The 13499-nt window shown below is 44.6% G+C and overlaps 1 protein-coding gene across 1 annotated transcript in view; it reads right to left on the minus strand.

Annotated features, from left to right (window-relative positions):
• LHFP (lipoma HMGIC fusion partner) overlaps positions 1-13499 on the minus strand; it is a 141026-nt gene that overhangs the window by 48895 nt on the left and 78632 nt on the right. The gene's annotated exons all lie outside the window — the stretch shown is intronic.

Below are 13499 nucleotides of genomic sequence, written 5' to 3' on the forward strand. Positions count from 1 at the left end.
ACCTCGTTTTTTCCCCCAGATATCCCCATTCTCTTAGGCACGGTCAGGTTGTAACACAGAAGGTAACATAACATCTCGTGAACTTCTCAGCTGATGGCTGCCTGCTTAAACTAGGTCTTCTCGTGACTCTGCGTAGCTCTCGGCTTCCTGGTCTACTGCCATGAGAAAGTGAGCTGATTATTTGGGCGCAGTTTCAGGAGGGTCCGGTCCCAGCAATGCTGAATGCCGCTGGGGATATTCTGGTCCTCATGAGGGCTACTGACACCCTCAGACACTGCCGAGTCCATTAAAGAATTGACGTAATTAACCAGGCTCAAAATCACCTATAATTAGAGTTCATCTAAAACCTTCCCTTTACTTCGCTGACAACTCTCTGCCTAATAGTGACTGGGTGACACTACAGCATTCACACAAAATCTCCATCATTCATGAAAAATCTAATTGAGAAAAGTTTGCCATTAAAACAGGAAAGAGGTTAGAATCACCTGATATTTCATCTATGACACAGGTGAACTGCATCTATGAAGGAGAGCTCAAATAAGACACAGTAAGCAGTTTCCAGAGTTTCCATTTTTCATTCCAGTTTCCAGCTGGTCTGAGTCAAGTTCAAGAGGCACAAATGACTTGTCAAAAGGGATCAGACATGAAGGAAATCAGTAACCCGGGCAAGGCTGAGAACCAGCTCCCGGAGAATCGAAGTATTTTACTCTGGTCAGTAAAGAAGCACTGGCTAGCGAAATATTGATGTGGGATTCAGGAAAAAGAGGAGTTACTACATGAAATATGCATAATAAAGATTTTCCAGGCTATAAAGAGTATTGTCCAGAATATTTAGTATGTATAAACCTCCAAAACCCAGAGATGCTGACAATGATGTTTGAACGAGTACAGAGAGAGTTTTAGCACTCCCTTGCTGACTGATGTATTTTCCTTTCAGCATTCGGTTTCAACACAGGCTGGAGAGTCATTAAACGTCAGGAGAGATCCTGTTTTGGAAATGAAGATGTCTGTGTGGGCGTAAGATTAAATGTTCCCCCATCTTTCAAATGACTCAATGTCTGAATGACCCAAATGCAGTATTTTGGTTGAAATGCTGCTTAATCCAAGCCTAGCCATAACTTTAACCATTCATAAAGATCTGCAAAAGGGCAAAGTATGCTATCTGTCATTATACTGAATTAGGAGATTTTACGTCCCTTCTGTTCAGTGCTTGGTTCTCTTGGCTGTGTTGTCAGGATTAAGCAAAACAGCACAGACAGCAGGATTTTATAATATCCTTGACACGGCTGCTACCACCTCTAGTTATTATTGGAAAGCTATTTGTCTGAAGCTACAATCTGTTTAGCAAATGACAAAAACACAAAGATGGGAGAGAGGAGAGCAGGAGGGAATTTTCAACAAAGAGCACGAATTGTGGTTACAGGGTGCAACTTGTATATTCAGAATTTGAAGTATTCTGTGGGATTAAATGTGGGCACGGGTCCACAAGACTCTGTATCCAGTTTTAGGGTGCCTTGTATCAGAGCAAAAATTGCAACAGCCACACGACATAAAGTACTGAACAGGTAAAACTCACTACAATTATTCAAATTTGATAAACATTTTGAAAGCATTACTTTTCCCTTGATGACTTTGTTTCAAAGGACCTAAAACACTTTAACTTCAGACATATCATCTAACAGCCGGCACAAAACTCAATGTGCAGCTTGGCAAATTCAATAGGAATATGACCATGACTTAGCGCCTGTCCTGGATCCCTCTGGTACAGCCAAGTGATTCTGCAGTGCAAAGATCCAGCATTAATGAATGCGGAATGACGACGTGATTTCTGTCCCAACAACTAATTGGTGCGGAGCAGAGCTGTTCCCCCAGAGCATGTCCAGAAACGCACACTGCAGCAGGCATCACTAAGGAAATGAGGGGGGCTTAAGACGCTTCAGCTGAGCCTACCCCTGGCATTAAGCGCTCAGCCTCTGAAATTCAGCCTTCTGTAAGAAAATCTCCACCAGCGGCGAGGCAACATAATGACTGGTTACTTTTGAAATTATTGACCATGGGTTATGCCCTCTGGATTTCAGAAAAAAACACCTGTGACTGTGATTTGTGGTGAGCTTCCTTCACCAAAACCACTGCAGGCCATGAAAATTAAACCAGCATGCCTCAGAAACTCAGCAATTCACCCTCAGGTTATTTGATGGATAGTGTATTCTTGTGACTACAGCATGGTGTTGAGTCACATCCACCAAACTCCAGCAGCTACTAATACCTGGAGTAGCAGAGAGGGGACTACAAAGGTGGGGTAAGACCTTCCCCAGGCTGGAAGAAAGCCATGAAGATGACATCCCAACCCCCTGACATTCACAGCTCTGCATGAACTCCTGCAGGGATTTGAGGCAACCTTGCTGCCCCAAGGAGAGACCCAGGGAGCTGCCACCACACACCTCTAAACTCACAGCCTGTCCTGATGGGTGCAGCCGCTCGGCAGCTCCGGGGCTGAGCTATGCTCCTCTGTCCCTGTTGGAAATGCGGGGTTGTGCTCCAGACCTTCCTCGCAGCTGAACTCAGCCTGCTGTGGGAAGGCAGCAGGGAGAAGGAGCTCAGGCCCACAGACGGTGAAGCTCAAAAGTCATCAGGCAGACGCATTATGGAAACAATTACAGCTTCCTTTCTCTGGGGAACGAGCTCTCAAATATTGTATTACCTTTCTTCTAGCAAACCCCATGGTATTTATTTTCTGTTACACAGTGTATACATTATCTGCATGAATCATTAGTGCTAAACAGCGTTACAAAATGAGAAAGCAGATGATAGCATTGTTTAACAGCATTAAGCTATAAAATGAAGGCTGCTTGTCAAGTGAGTAGAACACCAGAGTTGAAACTGAAACAGTTCAGCAATGAAAATACAGAGAGAAATAATTATTGAGTAATCTCCTATATTATTTCTAGCAGGGTTATGTCATAATTGGCCCCTGCACCTACATTGAAAACAGCATTGGCTTGGGGCAAAAAAAACCCAGATAAAGCCAAAAATATGTTTCTTTTTTTTTAATATTTGTCAATGAAACAAAAATCCCAAACAGATTTATTTCTGTGTCAGCACTCTGAGCAACAGCAAAGGCCATGAAAAGCTCATTTTTGGCACATTTGCCCCAGGGCAGTGCCAATAGCCCATCAGTTCATGCATCCACCCAGGGCACCTCAGCAGCAGATTTTGTTCCCTCCCGGCCTCCCCTGCCCCACGTGGCGGTCACCCCAGCCAAGTCCCAGGGCTTGGACTTGCCCCCCTTTGCGTGGAAGAAGTAACTACTCAGTGAGACAAAGAGTGAACGAGCCTGTAGTCTGCTCAGGAAGGGAAACTCCCATTTTTCCATCCTAGTGTAATGACTATTTAAGTACTTTATACTTAATAAAATAGCTTCCACAAGTAGGACCGAAACCAGCCCCCTGGAGAGCAATTTAGCTCCCCCGGGGACCGCGAGGGCAGTACCGCGCTCGAGCTCTCAAGTCCTTTCAGAGACCTCCTGCTCCTCACCATCCCCCTTGGTGACCCTCGTCCTGAAAACATCTTCAGCAATTTCAGGGCAAGCTCCCAAATACTTTCAGGATGACTAAAAGCCACGCTTTTCAACACAACAACTACTCGGCAAAGGGGAAGGGGTAGGAGGAATGCTGCTCGGTGCAGAAGCTTGCACGAACCGGAGTGAGTGCTTTACGAGCCTGGTTTTGTCGTCGTCTGGTTCACTGGCTGCCGGGGTTTCATTAATCAACAGAAAACATCATCCTTGGCTAATTTGGAAAAGTCAATCTGTTATGAGCTTTCACTTGCTAGAAACGATCACGGATGAAGAGATCAGCGTGGATAGAGTGAGTTTTAAAAATAGGCTTTCAGCAGTAACCTGCATTGTTAGGTGTCAGACAGCAGAGGAGTCCCCTGCTAATGCATTTTACAAGTAAATCCTCTCCTCTCCCCACACTGCCCTCGCTGTAATATCTATCTATATCACTATTATTGTTTTCCTGACAATTCCACTAGCTATCCAAAAAGAGAATTTAAATGTCCTGCTGCTCCTCTGACAGTTTGTCCTTTGAAGCACATTAAATCTTACTCAGCTAGGTATACCTTAGAGAAAATAAACTCCTATGCCACGATTAATCATCTCGGATCCAGATATATTTGTGAGGTGGAGATGCACTGAGAATGACTGAAGACGTTGAAGGCTATTAGAGCGAATTGAAAAAGAAAGAGAAAAATGAAAGCCTTCACGCACTAACTAGAAGGGGAGGGGGGTAAGAAGCAACCAAAAACCAGGATTAAGAAAAAAACAGAACCACAACCCAAACAGAACCTCTTCCCACTACTTGCAAAATGATGTCACTGAACATCCTACTGCTCTTGGGGAGAGGGTGGAAGTAGAAACACATGGCAATGATTAGTCACATGGAGGAAGACACTTGGATACTACAATGATGAATACTGTGTCGGGGGAAGGGAAGGGAAGATGGTCTATAAGGGAAAGCAGAGCTTCTATGTATAAAACGAAAGGAGAAAATGGTATGATAAAATTCTGGTACTTAAAATGAAGAGGGAGTAACAGCTATAAAGATTGGATTCCTCTCCTTTTAAAAAAAGATCTCGGTTTAATTGTGCCTGGCTTTTAAACATCCTGGGTCCAAACCACTATCATCCTAATTGACTTTGAAATTGCATTTTCCAAGCAAAAACCACTGTTGTAACAGCTGCTTCTGGAAAATTTATGTGCCTGGAATAGCGTATACCTGCTATGCTGTTCCAGCGGCAGCGATCTAGCAGGAAAGCCACTGTGGAGCGAGACCAGATGGTAAGACAGAAATAGGAAGTTTCTGCAGTTTTTTTAAAAATAAAAAACAACAGGGGGAAAAGCAGAGAAAGCTAGGAAAAGGCAAAGTACAGAGGAAAAAAGAAAAGAAAATGAGAGCAAAGCCTGGTGGAGAATGAAAGGGTATGCAACTTGAAATCAAGGTAAGATAACCACTCCTGATCTGCACACAATTAAAACATTCCCTACAGATAACGTGGATAGCAAAGGCATACTCTGCTTTTTGCAGTTTACATGTGTTTGTTAGCACAGGTTTCTTCATTCAGTGACTTTTCCTCAGTTTGACTCTTGAGGCGACATCCTATGGCTTTAGTACCAGATACCTGAAATGAGAAATCACTAAATCCTGCTTTTTACTTGAAGGTTCCCTTCACCCCGCTTTCCTTGTTAGGCAGTTTTCACACACAAGTTTCACTCCCACAAGGGGTGCTGCTACCAAACGATTTAAAGGGTTTCCTACATGACCAAGGCCTGAATATATTATCCCACACACACTAGCAGTGCTATGGTGTTGCCCCAGAAGGAGATGCAGTCCACGTCAGACGAAAAAGCCGCAAAGGAGTTCAAAAGTGAAATACAAACCTCCTCGGAGGTGCCACGACGTCGTCTTCTGAATTCTTGTTGGTTTACCTCCTCTTTAGGGAGAGACCGCCACAGCCTCTTGTTTTTATAGTTACTTTTTAAACAGTGTCCGGCGGCCCCGAGGAATCCCGACTCCAACCAAAACCACGCTGCCGCTGCTCCCAGCGCGGATGGAGGATCACCGACGGCCGCTGACGGCGCGGTGTCTGGCACAGCACCAGCACCATTTGTCTTGTTTTGTTAACTTCACAAAGGGCCTGGGTGCCTCTCGGCCGCAGAGTCACAGCAGAAAATAAGATCGGATTAAAAGGCTCAGGGCTGGTGCCAAAGTGATTTTCAAACTATTCTGAATACCTGCAATCAGCTTAAATATTACAAAACAGCAAGCTGCATCCTGATGTCCATCCCCTCTCCCACTTCATTATTTTACATTAAGCAATAAATTCCTTAAGTTACGACTGAAATCCTTTCCCTGAGCACCATAACTAATGAATCCCTCTGCAAATGGATCGTGTTGTTCCAGAGGAACTGCAAATATGGTGCTTGTCAGTTCATTTGATAGCACTCGATACATGTGGCAAAGCCTCAACTTCGCGATCAAAGTTGCATCGACACTTATCCAAATGAAAGCCCTCTTAGAGCTGCAGGGGAAATATGTGCAAGGCTGTAAGCAAGCATATGAAAATTACTCTGATTTTATTGATTCTCTGAGCTGGCACTCAGTCCCACGTCTTTCACAGATACACTGCCACTGCACATTACAAAGATGCCTCTTCTTTGGTTTCACCTTCCCCTCAACAATAGCCTTCTTGGCAGTAAACAGAGGATGTAAAACATGAATCCTATCACACAGTGAATGCACATCAGGAAAAAGGCATTGTCCCCACCGACTGTCATGCCACAATTTTCAAGAAGTCCCAGGAACAACAGCATTTTGAGGCCAAGAATTGCTAAAGGAGTAAAACTCAACCAGATGCACTGTGCAGCAGTAGCAGCCTCTGTGGAAAATTCACGAAGGTTATCCTTTGAAAATGCTAATCAAAAGAAAAATGATTCGCTTTGGTACCAGCCACTCTTTAAAATAACAAAGAGTGTGCTCATTTGGATTGCAAGACTATTTGTGTAAAGACAGGAAGAACATAGGTTTAGCATAATGATGAGGTCATGTTGTCAGAAGCCAGCCCAGGCGAACGCGTCCCCAGGGGCCACCGGTTTGAGGCAACAGACAGAATCGCCGTACTGGACTGCAGGGATTATTTTTCACTCTGCAAACAGCACGCTTCACTCTGCATTAGTGAAAACTAAGGTACAGAGGGCTTTTTCACAGTGCAGCAGCACGTGGGCTTTGGCATTGCAGAGTCCATACCCTTTTCTAAAGCCCAATGAATAATAGGTATTGATAGGCATTACAATAAGTACATGTACACTGTTTCAACCAATGTGTTTGGTTTTGAGATCCAGGAGTCTAGCTGAGAATACATCCCAAAGCAGACAAGACATTATCTTTGTTTTCTAGTAGTTCACCAAGAAATTCCCAACTTTCTCCATGCTTGTCATTCTTAAAGCTCCTACCAATGACTAGAAGAGAAAGAAAACCCTACTCACAGATCAGAGCTTGACCAATATTTGGAAATTATTTTTAATACACAGCTGCCGTAGAGAGTATGGGTTGGTAATTCCTTGTGTTGTGCCTACACAAGCACGAGACAGCCAAAGCCTGACTTCACGGATTGTCCAAGGAGGCAAAGCAGGTTTAAGTGCAAAACTATTAAAATATGTTACTGTACAAAGAAGTATTGCTGGGAGAGTGCAGTCCTCATAAATACATCTCTGCAGAGATGAAGCAGTGTCAACTCAACCCCAGAGAGGTTGTGGGATCTCCGTTCTTGGAGGTATTCAAAACTCACCTGGACGTAGCCTGAACAACGTGCTGGATCTGCTTTGAGCAGGGGTTTGGACTAGGGACCTCCAGAGGTCCCTTCCCACCCACGTGAATCTGTGACTCTCTTAAGCCAGCTTGGAGCACAGGCAGAACTGGCTGCAAGCACCTGTACTCGTGCAGATACATCTGTTTCACAAAGGAAAAGAAATAGAGAGGAAGGTGCCATTTCAAACAGAAAAACACTCACTACTTTTAACCTTTCTGATTCCACTCGAGCAAGGTAGGTATTAGCTGCACTTTGCAATTCAGGGAACTGAGTCGCAGAGGGCTGGACTAACGTACCCAAACCCACACAGTAAATCAACGGACAGTCCTGGGTCTTGGGGCATTTCAGTCGGTGACCTTGCCCTTAATCCTTTATTCCATGCTATTTCTCAGAAGAATCAGGGATTATCAGAATATGCCAGTTAAACAGAAAACGGTTCATATTTTGACCTCATTCAAAAGAGTTCTTTGAAGTGATTAATTTGTTTGTGCATTGTAATTTCATTTACACACAGTTCAAAGGTGGAGCATTCTCCTTTTTTACGCTAGCAATTAGAGCCTGTGCTTTTTTCCAATTAAGTGACCCCCGGTCTTCTTCTAAGGGGTTGTAAACCAGAATTAAGATGATTCTAGGGGGAAAAAAATCTATAATAGTAATTCATGCTAGTTGGCCCCAGACGAGGTACTGAATTCAGATGATGAAGTGAATTCCTCTATCAAAGGGTCTTATTCAACTGAGGTGTGGGAATACCCTCCTGTGATAAAAGCACATATTAGTCAAGAAATAGCTTTCAAGGATGGCTGCTGCCAACCAGCATAAATCAAGGACTGCAATTGATTAACTAATTTAAACACTAAAGACAGCTTTGGTTGCTATGGCAATAAAAGAAAGGTCGAAACCCTGATGACCTTGGAGGCTCATGATCCTCTGGAGATTTCAGAAACTAAAGTCTGGAAATATATTAAAAGATATAATGCTAGCCAGATTGCCTTGTAATGGCTTGGCTGTTTTGTCAGCTGGAAGACAGACTTCGCAGCATGTTTCGCGCTAGTCTCCAGTGTGCAGCCAGCTCTGACTATCTGATATCTTTTCAGCATCAAAAATCAGCTGGGACATCTGAGAGCCTCAAACATTTCCTTTGAGCTCCATTGTTGGCCTGTTACTCTCAAATATCAGTTCCCCTTCTCATCGAGCACTTTATTAGCAAGTTCTTATCGCTAAGTTAGCTTCCTGGGTAGCTGCTCCTAAATTCATTGTACTTTTCATCCTACGTACTTCTTAGAGGTTTGATTCAGAGCCTCTTGATGCATAAAAAGCCACTTTAGAAAGTGGCAGAAAAGCAGCGCCTGAACGTCCCAGGAGAAACCAGCACAGCCTACGGAGCTCAGTGGAACCCCACCAATTTGCACCACCTGAGGATGCGGCCGGTGATACTTATGAAATACCTGGCCAAATGTTACAGCCGGCTGCTGTTTCATCTCGACTGTCTTCAGCAGAACATCATTAGGATCCTCCTGCTGTTACCCACCCGACCCTGAGAGCAGCAGGGAACTTAGAAACTCTGCCTGTATCAGGTCTGAATTCAACTGCTGCTTTTTATTAAGAGGCACCTGTGCAAGGCAAGCAAAAATAAGATGACTGTGTGACCACAACAGCCTGACTGTGTAAAGCATTTGCCAAAAATGCCTCGAATTTCAATAATTACATAGGCCAGCCTATTGGCCTTTTTTGGGAAACACGTTCTTCATTTCAAGACATACAAAATAGTCATATGTCTTGTGTTTGAGTACAAACACTGATTTCTTTTGTAAACATGGTAGCTAGTTTTTCTGGAAACAGGGCAACTTCTATGCAGAAGGGCTTCGCTGTTTCAAAATAAATGCTGTTTCCAAACGAAAAGACTCAGAACATCACGATTATCTGTTATTCCCAAATTGTATTCATAAAGATTCACATTACATTCCAATCTTACTTTCTAGAAAATATCTAAGCATGCTTTCCTCAGTTTTTAATTAAGATGGTTATCTATAATTGGCATTACATTAGTATTGTATTGCACATTAACCACGGTAGCATCCACACTTGTTCTGCCTAAAACCACAGCCACCAAAATTACCTGCAAACTGGCAAAACCCCCGAAATAAATGCATTCTTGAGCACTTAATTTGTCTTTAGATTAGGCATTTAGGCTTATTTGTTTGCTTACTGGTTTTAAAATACTTTAAAAGCTGATCAATAAATTGGAGGCGCGTGCTTCTTACGCAGCAGGGGATTTCACAGACTTCATGAACAACACAGAAAAAGTCATTTTTGCCTGGGCATCACAGAGGAAAGCAGGACGAGAAGGAATCAGTCAGTTCATTGGCTTAAGGAAGGTGATAAGATGCATGGATTGAGGACAACGCTTAAAATTTTGTGTTACAATGACACTTTAGACAGTGCCTGATTCATCTTCAGCATGGCAGGTATAGGGCACGAGAGCATCAGTTCAGCTACAGTGGTCCCTTACTTTGCAGAAGGGAAAGCATCCAGTTGGCTGGCTTTACTTTTCCTAACAAGAACACACTCTGGGTCAGCTCCATAGGACATCAGGCTCATTTGAATATTAAATATTTTAGTTGCCACATATCTTTATCCTCTCTTTTGTCTGCCCTGAATCCATGAAAGCTTTTGTGACAGCTGCATGCTGTTTATTTATGTGAGAGCAGATTATGGCCTACTTGGGAATGTCAGTCTTGATGCACAGAGCTCCCTCTGCATTGCTGCAGCAAGAGTAGAGGGACTCATCCTTCCACTATAAAACTGGAGGGTGCTGGAAAGGGTTTCACCTGTAAACTTTATAGCTATCAGCATATCTACAACCCTACTGTACAGTACTGATATGTTGTAAACTTCCACCTCCATCCACAGGAGAGCTGCTGTCACCCAGATATTCACCTCTTTTCCCTCCTGGAGAAGAGGGCTTCTGAGGAGGAACAGTAGCCATTGCCCTGGTCCACCTCTGCACGGCACATCCACCCAAACTCAGTCTCACTTCACTGCCAAGCTGTGGCAATAACCAGGCTTTTCACTAGGAAAGCTGAAATTCTCACAAGGAGAAGTGCCAAATGGGAAAGTCTCGGGGAGCTGGGTCCCTAAATTCCCCATCCTCTTCCAAGTTCCCAGCCCTGGTTCCTCATCCCTATAACACTTCACAATCCCCAGCTAAAAAAAAAAAATAAAATAGCCTCTGGGTCTTTTTTCTAAATCTTGGCTTTTTTTCCCCATCAATAGGAAGACAGAATAGAGACAGGGGAATCGGCTTCAGGGGAGGGAACCGCTGCCGCCCCTGTGCAGGTGCCGTCCCACGTGTCTCCTCGACTGCCCCGCGGTGATTAAATGGCTTCAGCCCTTCTAGCTGAAGCCTTCCTCGGGCTGCAGTGCCGGGACGTGGTGCAGTGTGTCATCCTCATGAGTGACTGTATTTGCAACCAGGGGCATATAATGATAGAAAACGTATACAAGCCATCAGTGAACTGTCTCTCCTTAGCATTCCCTCTCCCCTGCTTTTACCGATCCATACTATTTCCTCCTCTTGCCTTTGCTCTCCTCCCCTACCAGCAGCAGACGATGTCCCAGCCATCACGCTCTGCCGTACCGCCACAAAATAATGCGTCCGGGTTTCCCCCTCTCCTCTTCCCACCTCCCCGGCTACGTGGCGCTTGCCCAAGGTTTACGATGGAGGAATGTTAATAGGAAAACCTGACTGAACCAGGCAGACATTTAGCAGATATTCCCCTCTGTGCTGCTGGCAGGGCTAAACGTGGAGCCGTCGGAGCGTGGGCTGTCGATCGGGGCTCATCGATGGCTGGGCAGCCTACACGCGGCATGTTTTATCTCCTTGCCCAGGCGGGCCGTGGCAGGAAGGAATCGCTGCCGCCCGGCCGCTGCTCGCAGGTGCTGTGCGTCCGCCCCGGGACTTTTCTACGAGCCCCCTATTGTGCGCTCTGCATCCTGTGGCCGTGAAAGTGCTATAGGAAGTTTAAACAACAGAGTTTTACAAAGTAAAACTTGAGCTTGTGTACTTTTTTGTAGCCTTAGCGATTTTCTTCAGTCTTTTTCTTAAAATACATTTGGTCGCTATAACCGTTAACCTGCAGATCACCGAGTTTCATAATGAGCCTCTGGTTGTCATTTAATTCATTTTACTTAATCTCAGATTCCAGCGGCCTTCCCTCAGCCAAAGTTTGGACCCGGTTCACCGGGCGCATCACCTGAGGGCTGAATCCCACCTGCAAACCCAGCTGGCCCAGTGTCTCTTCTGTGGTGGCCTCAGTGAGGATGGGCATTCAAAGCCACCGCACCTGGGCAGGTGCTTAAAGAAATGGGGAAGAAAGTCCAGCTCACATCTCACGCACCTTTCTCTGATTCATCCCTATGAAGCCAGGATGGGTTGAGAGCCATCTCACTCTCACCTTACCCCTCTCCTAAGCTTGGGCCAAACAAGATGTTTTCCACAGGGCCCAAGAGGAAACGCTGGAGAACAACCGGGAGCTACTTCTCATGGTGAACTGAGAGATAAGGAGAATGTTACGACAGGGGAGGATGAGGGCAGGCTGTATCTTTGGCCTGGGCTCCAACTTTAAGAGGGCAACTGATTTTTTTGTAAACATTTTATTTTTTGCAGTTTTTTTCCCCTCTGGTTCTTTTGTATCCTGTATGGAAAAGTTAAACATACTATTTACTACCAAGAATCACCTGATCATTTTTATTTGGCAAACACTGCCTTCTCAAGAAGTCAGTCCCAGGAAGGAGTAATACCAGTTGCTCTCAAGTGTTTAAAAGAGCCTCTGGTTTGATGAAGGAAATACCAGTGCCACAAGCCTGCTTTTGTCGAATGCGTTGCCTCAATCCCACTAGCAAAACTGGCTCATGCATATTATCCTTCACTCCATAACTCCCTGACATGATTCAGTAACCCTAAGCAAGGGCAACATGTTATAATCCATTGCTAGCCCTTTTCCCATCAATGCCAAATTGTTATTATTTATCACTCACCCCAGGCAGTTCAAGTTTATTCCATTTGATATGCAGACTGACATTCACAGTCCTGGGATATTTGATGTTTTTTTCCTGAGTTTCCCATTTTTAGAATATGTTTGGGCTACATATTCAGCTGACAAATACAGTAATAATATTAAGACAAAAGTAATCTTATGCAGTTTGGGCACAGGCCAGTTTATACAGCAGAATCTGATGTGCCTAAGCCTTGATTGATGCTCACCACATAAATTCCCCTAGTAATTAACCTGGAGTAATAACTCCCAGCCATGCTTAGGAGACCACCCTCTTGCCCTCCCCAGCTACAGACTCATCATTTAAAGTCAAATGCCTTAGTGGCTGTTCCTGGCAGGCTGGGGAGGAATGAAAGCATAAACATGTCTGAGAGTGAGAGGGAAGGTGGGGAGGAGGGAAATCACACAGCAGTGGGTTCCCAGTCGATGTTTTTTATTTTTGGAAGGATGCATTGTCTTGTTCATTTTGCTGATGTGAATTTAGGGAAGTGGATGCGGGATGCAGAAGGGTGAGCTGAGGAGGAGGAGGATGGAGGAATTCCAAGCAACAGAGACAACGGAGCTCTGGAAATCTCTGGACTGATGTTCAATTTGCCTGCAGCAGTCTAGCAGGCTTGATTCTCCATTGTTCTAGGAATTTCATCCTACTCTGCAAACTAAAGTGAGCTTAGCTCACTAGCCAAGAGGCTGCGTTTTCATAAATAGGAAAAACCAAGAAGAAAGAAAAATCCCGAAGGTATTTAAAACCAGGAGAAACGACCCTCCTGCTATCTATGCAGGACTCCCCTCCCTTCCTCCCTCTCCCTTTTGCTGTGCCTCCTCAAGGAGCAGCCACAAGGAGCAGACAGAATAAAGGCTGTCACGCTTATGGTCTTCAGGATAAGGAGTGTATCAAGGGCATAATTGGAGTGTGCTGATCTCCTGTTACTTGTTTCCCAAAGCCTGTAGAAAGATAAGCATAAATTAGAGCAGCTCTGAAGTAGCTATCTTCATATCAGGAGCTGGCAGGCCTTGCAATACACCCTGGAAAACACGGGACCCAAGAATTCCCCACGGTAGCTTATGCTATCTTCACCT

Source organism: Fulmarus glacialis, unplaced genomic scaffold (genome assembly GCF_000690835.1).
Source record: "Fulmarus glacialis isolate BGI_N327 unplaced genomic scaffold, ASM69083v1 scaffold8092, whole genome shotgun sequence".
In the NCBI taxonomy this organism is placed as follows: Eukaryota; Metazoa; Chordata; class Aves; order Procellariiformes; family Procellariidae; genus Fulmarus; species Fulmarus glacialis.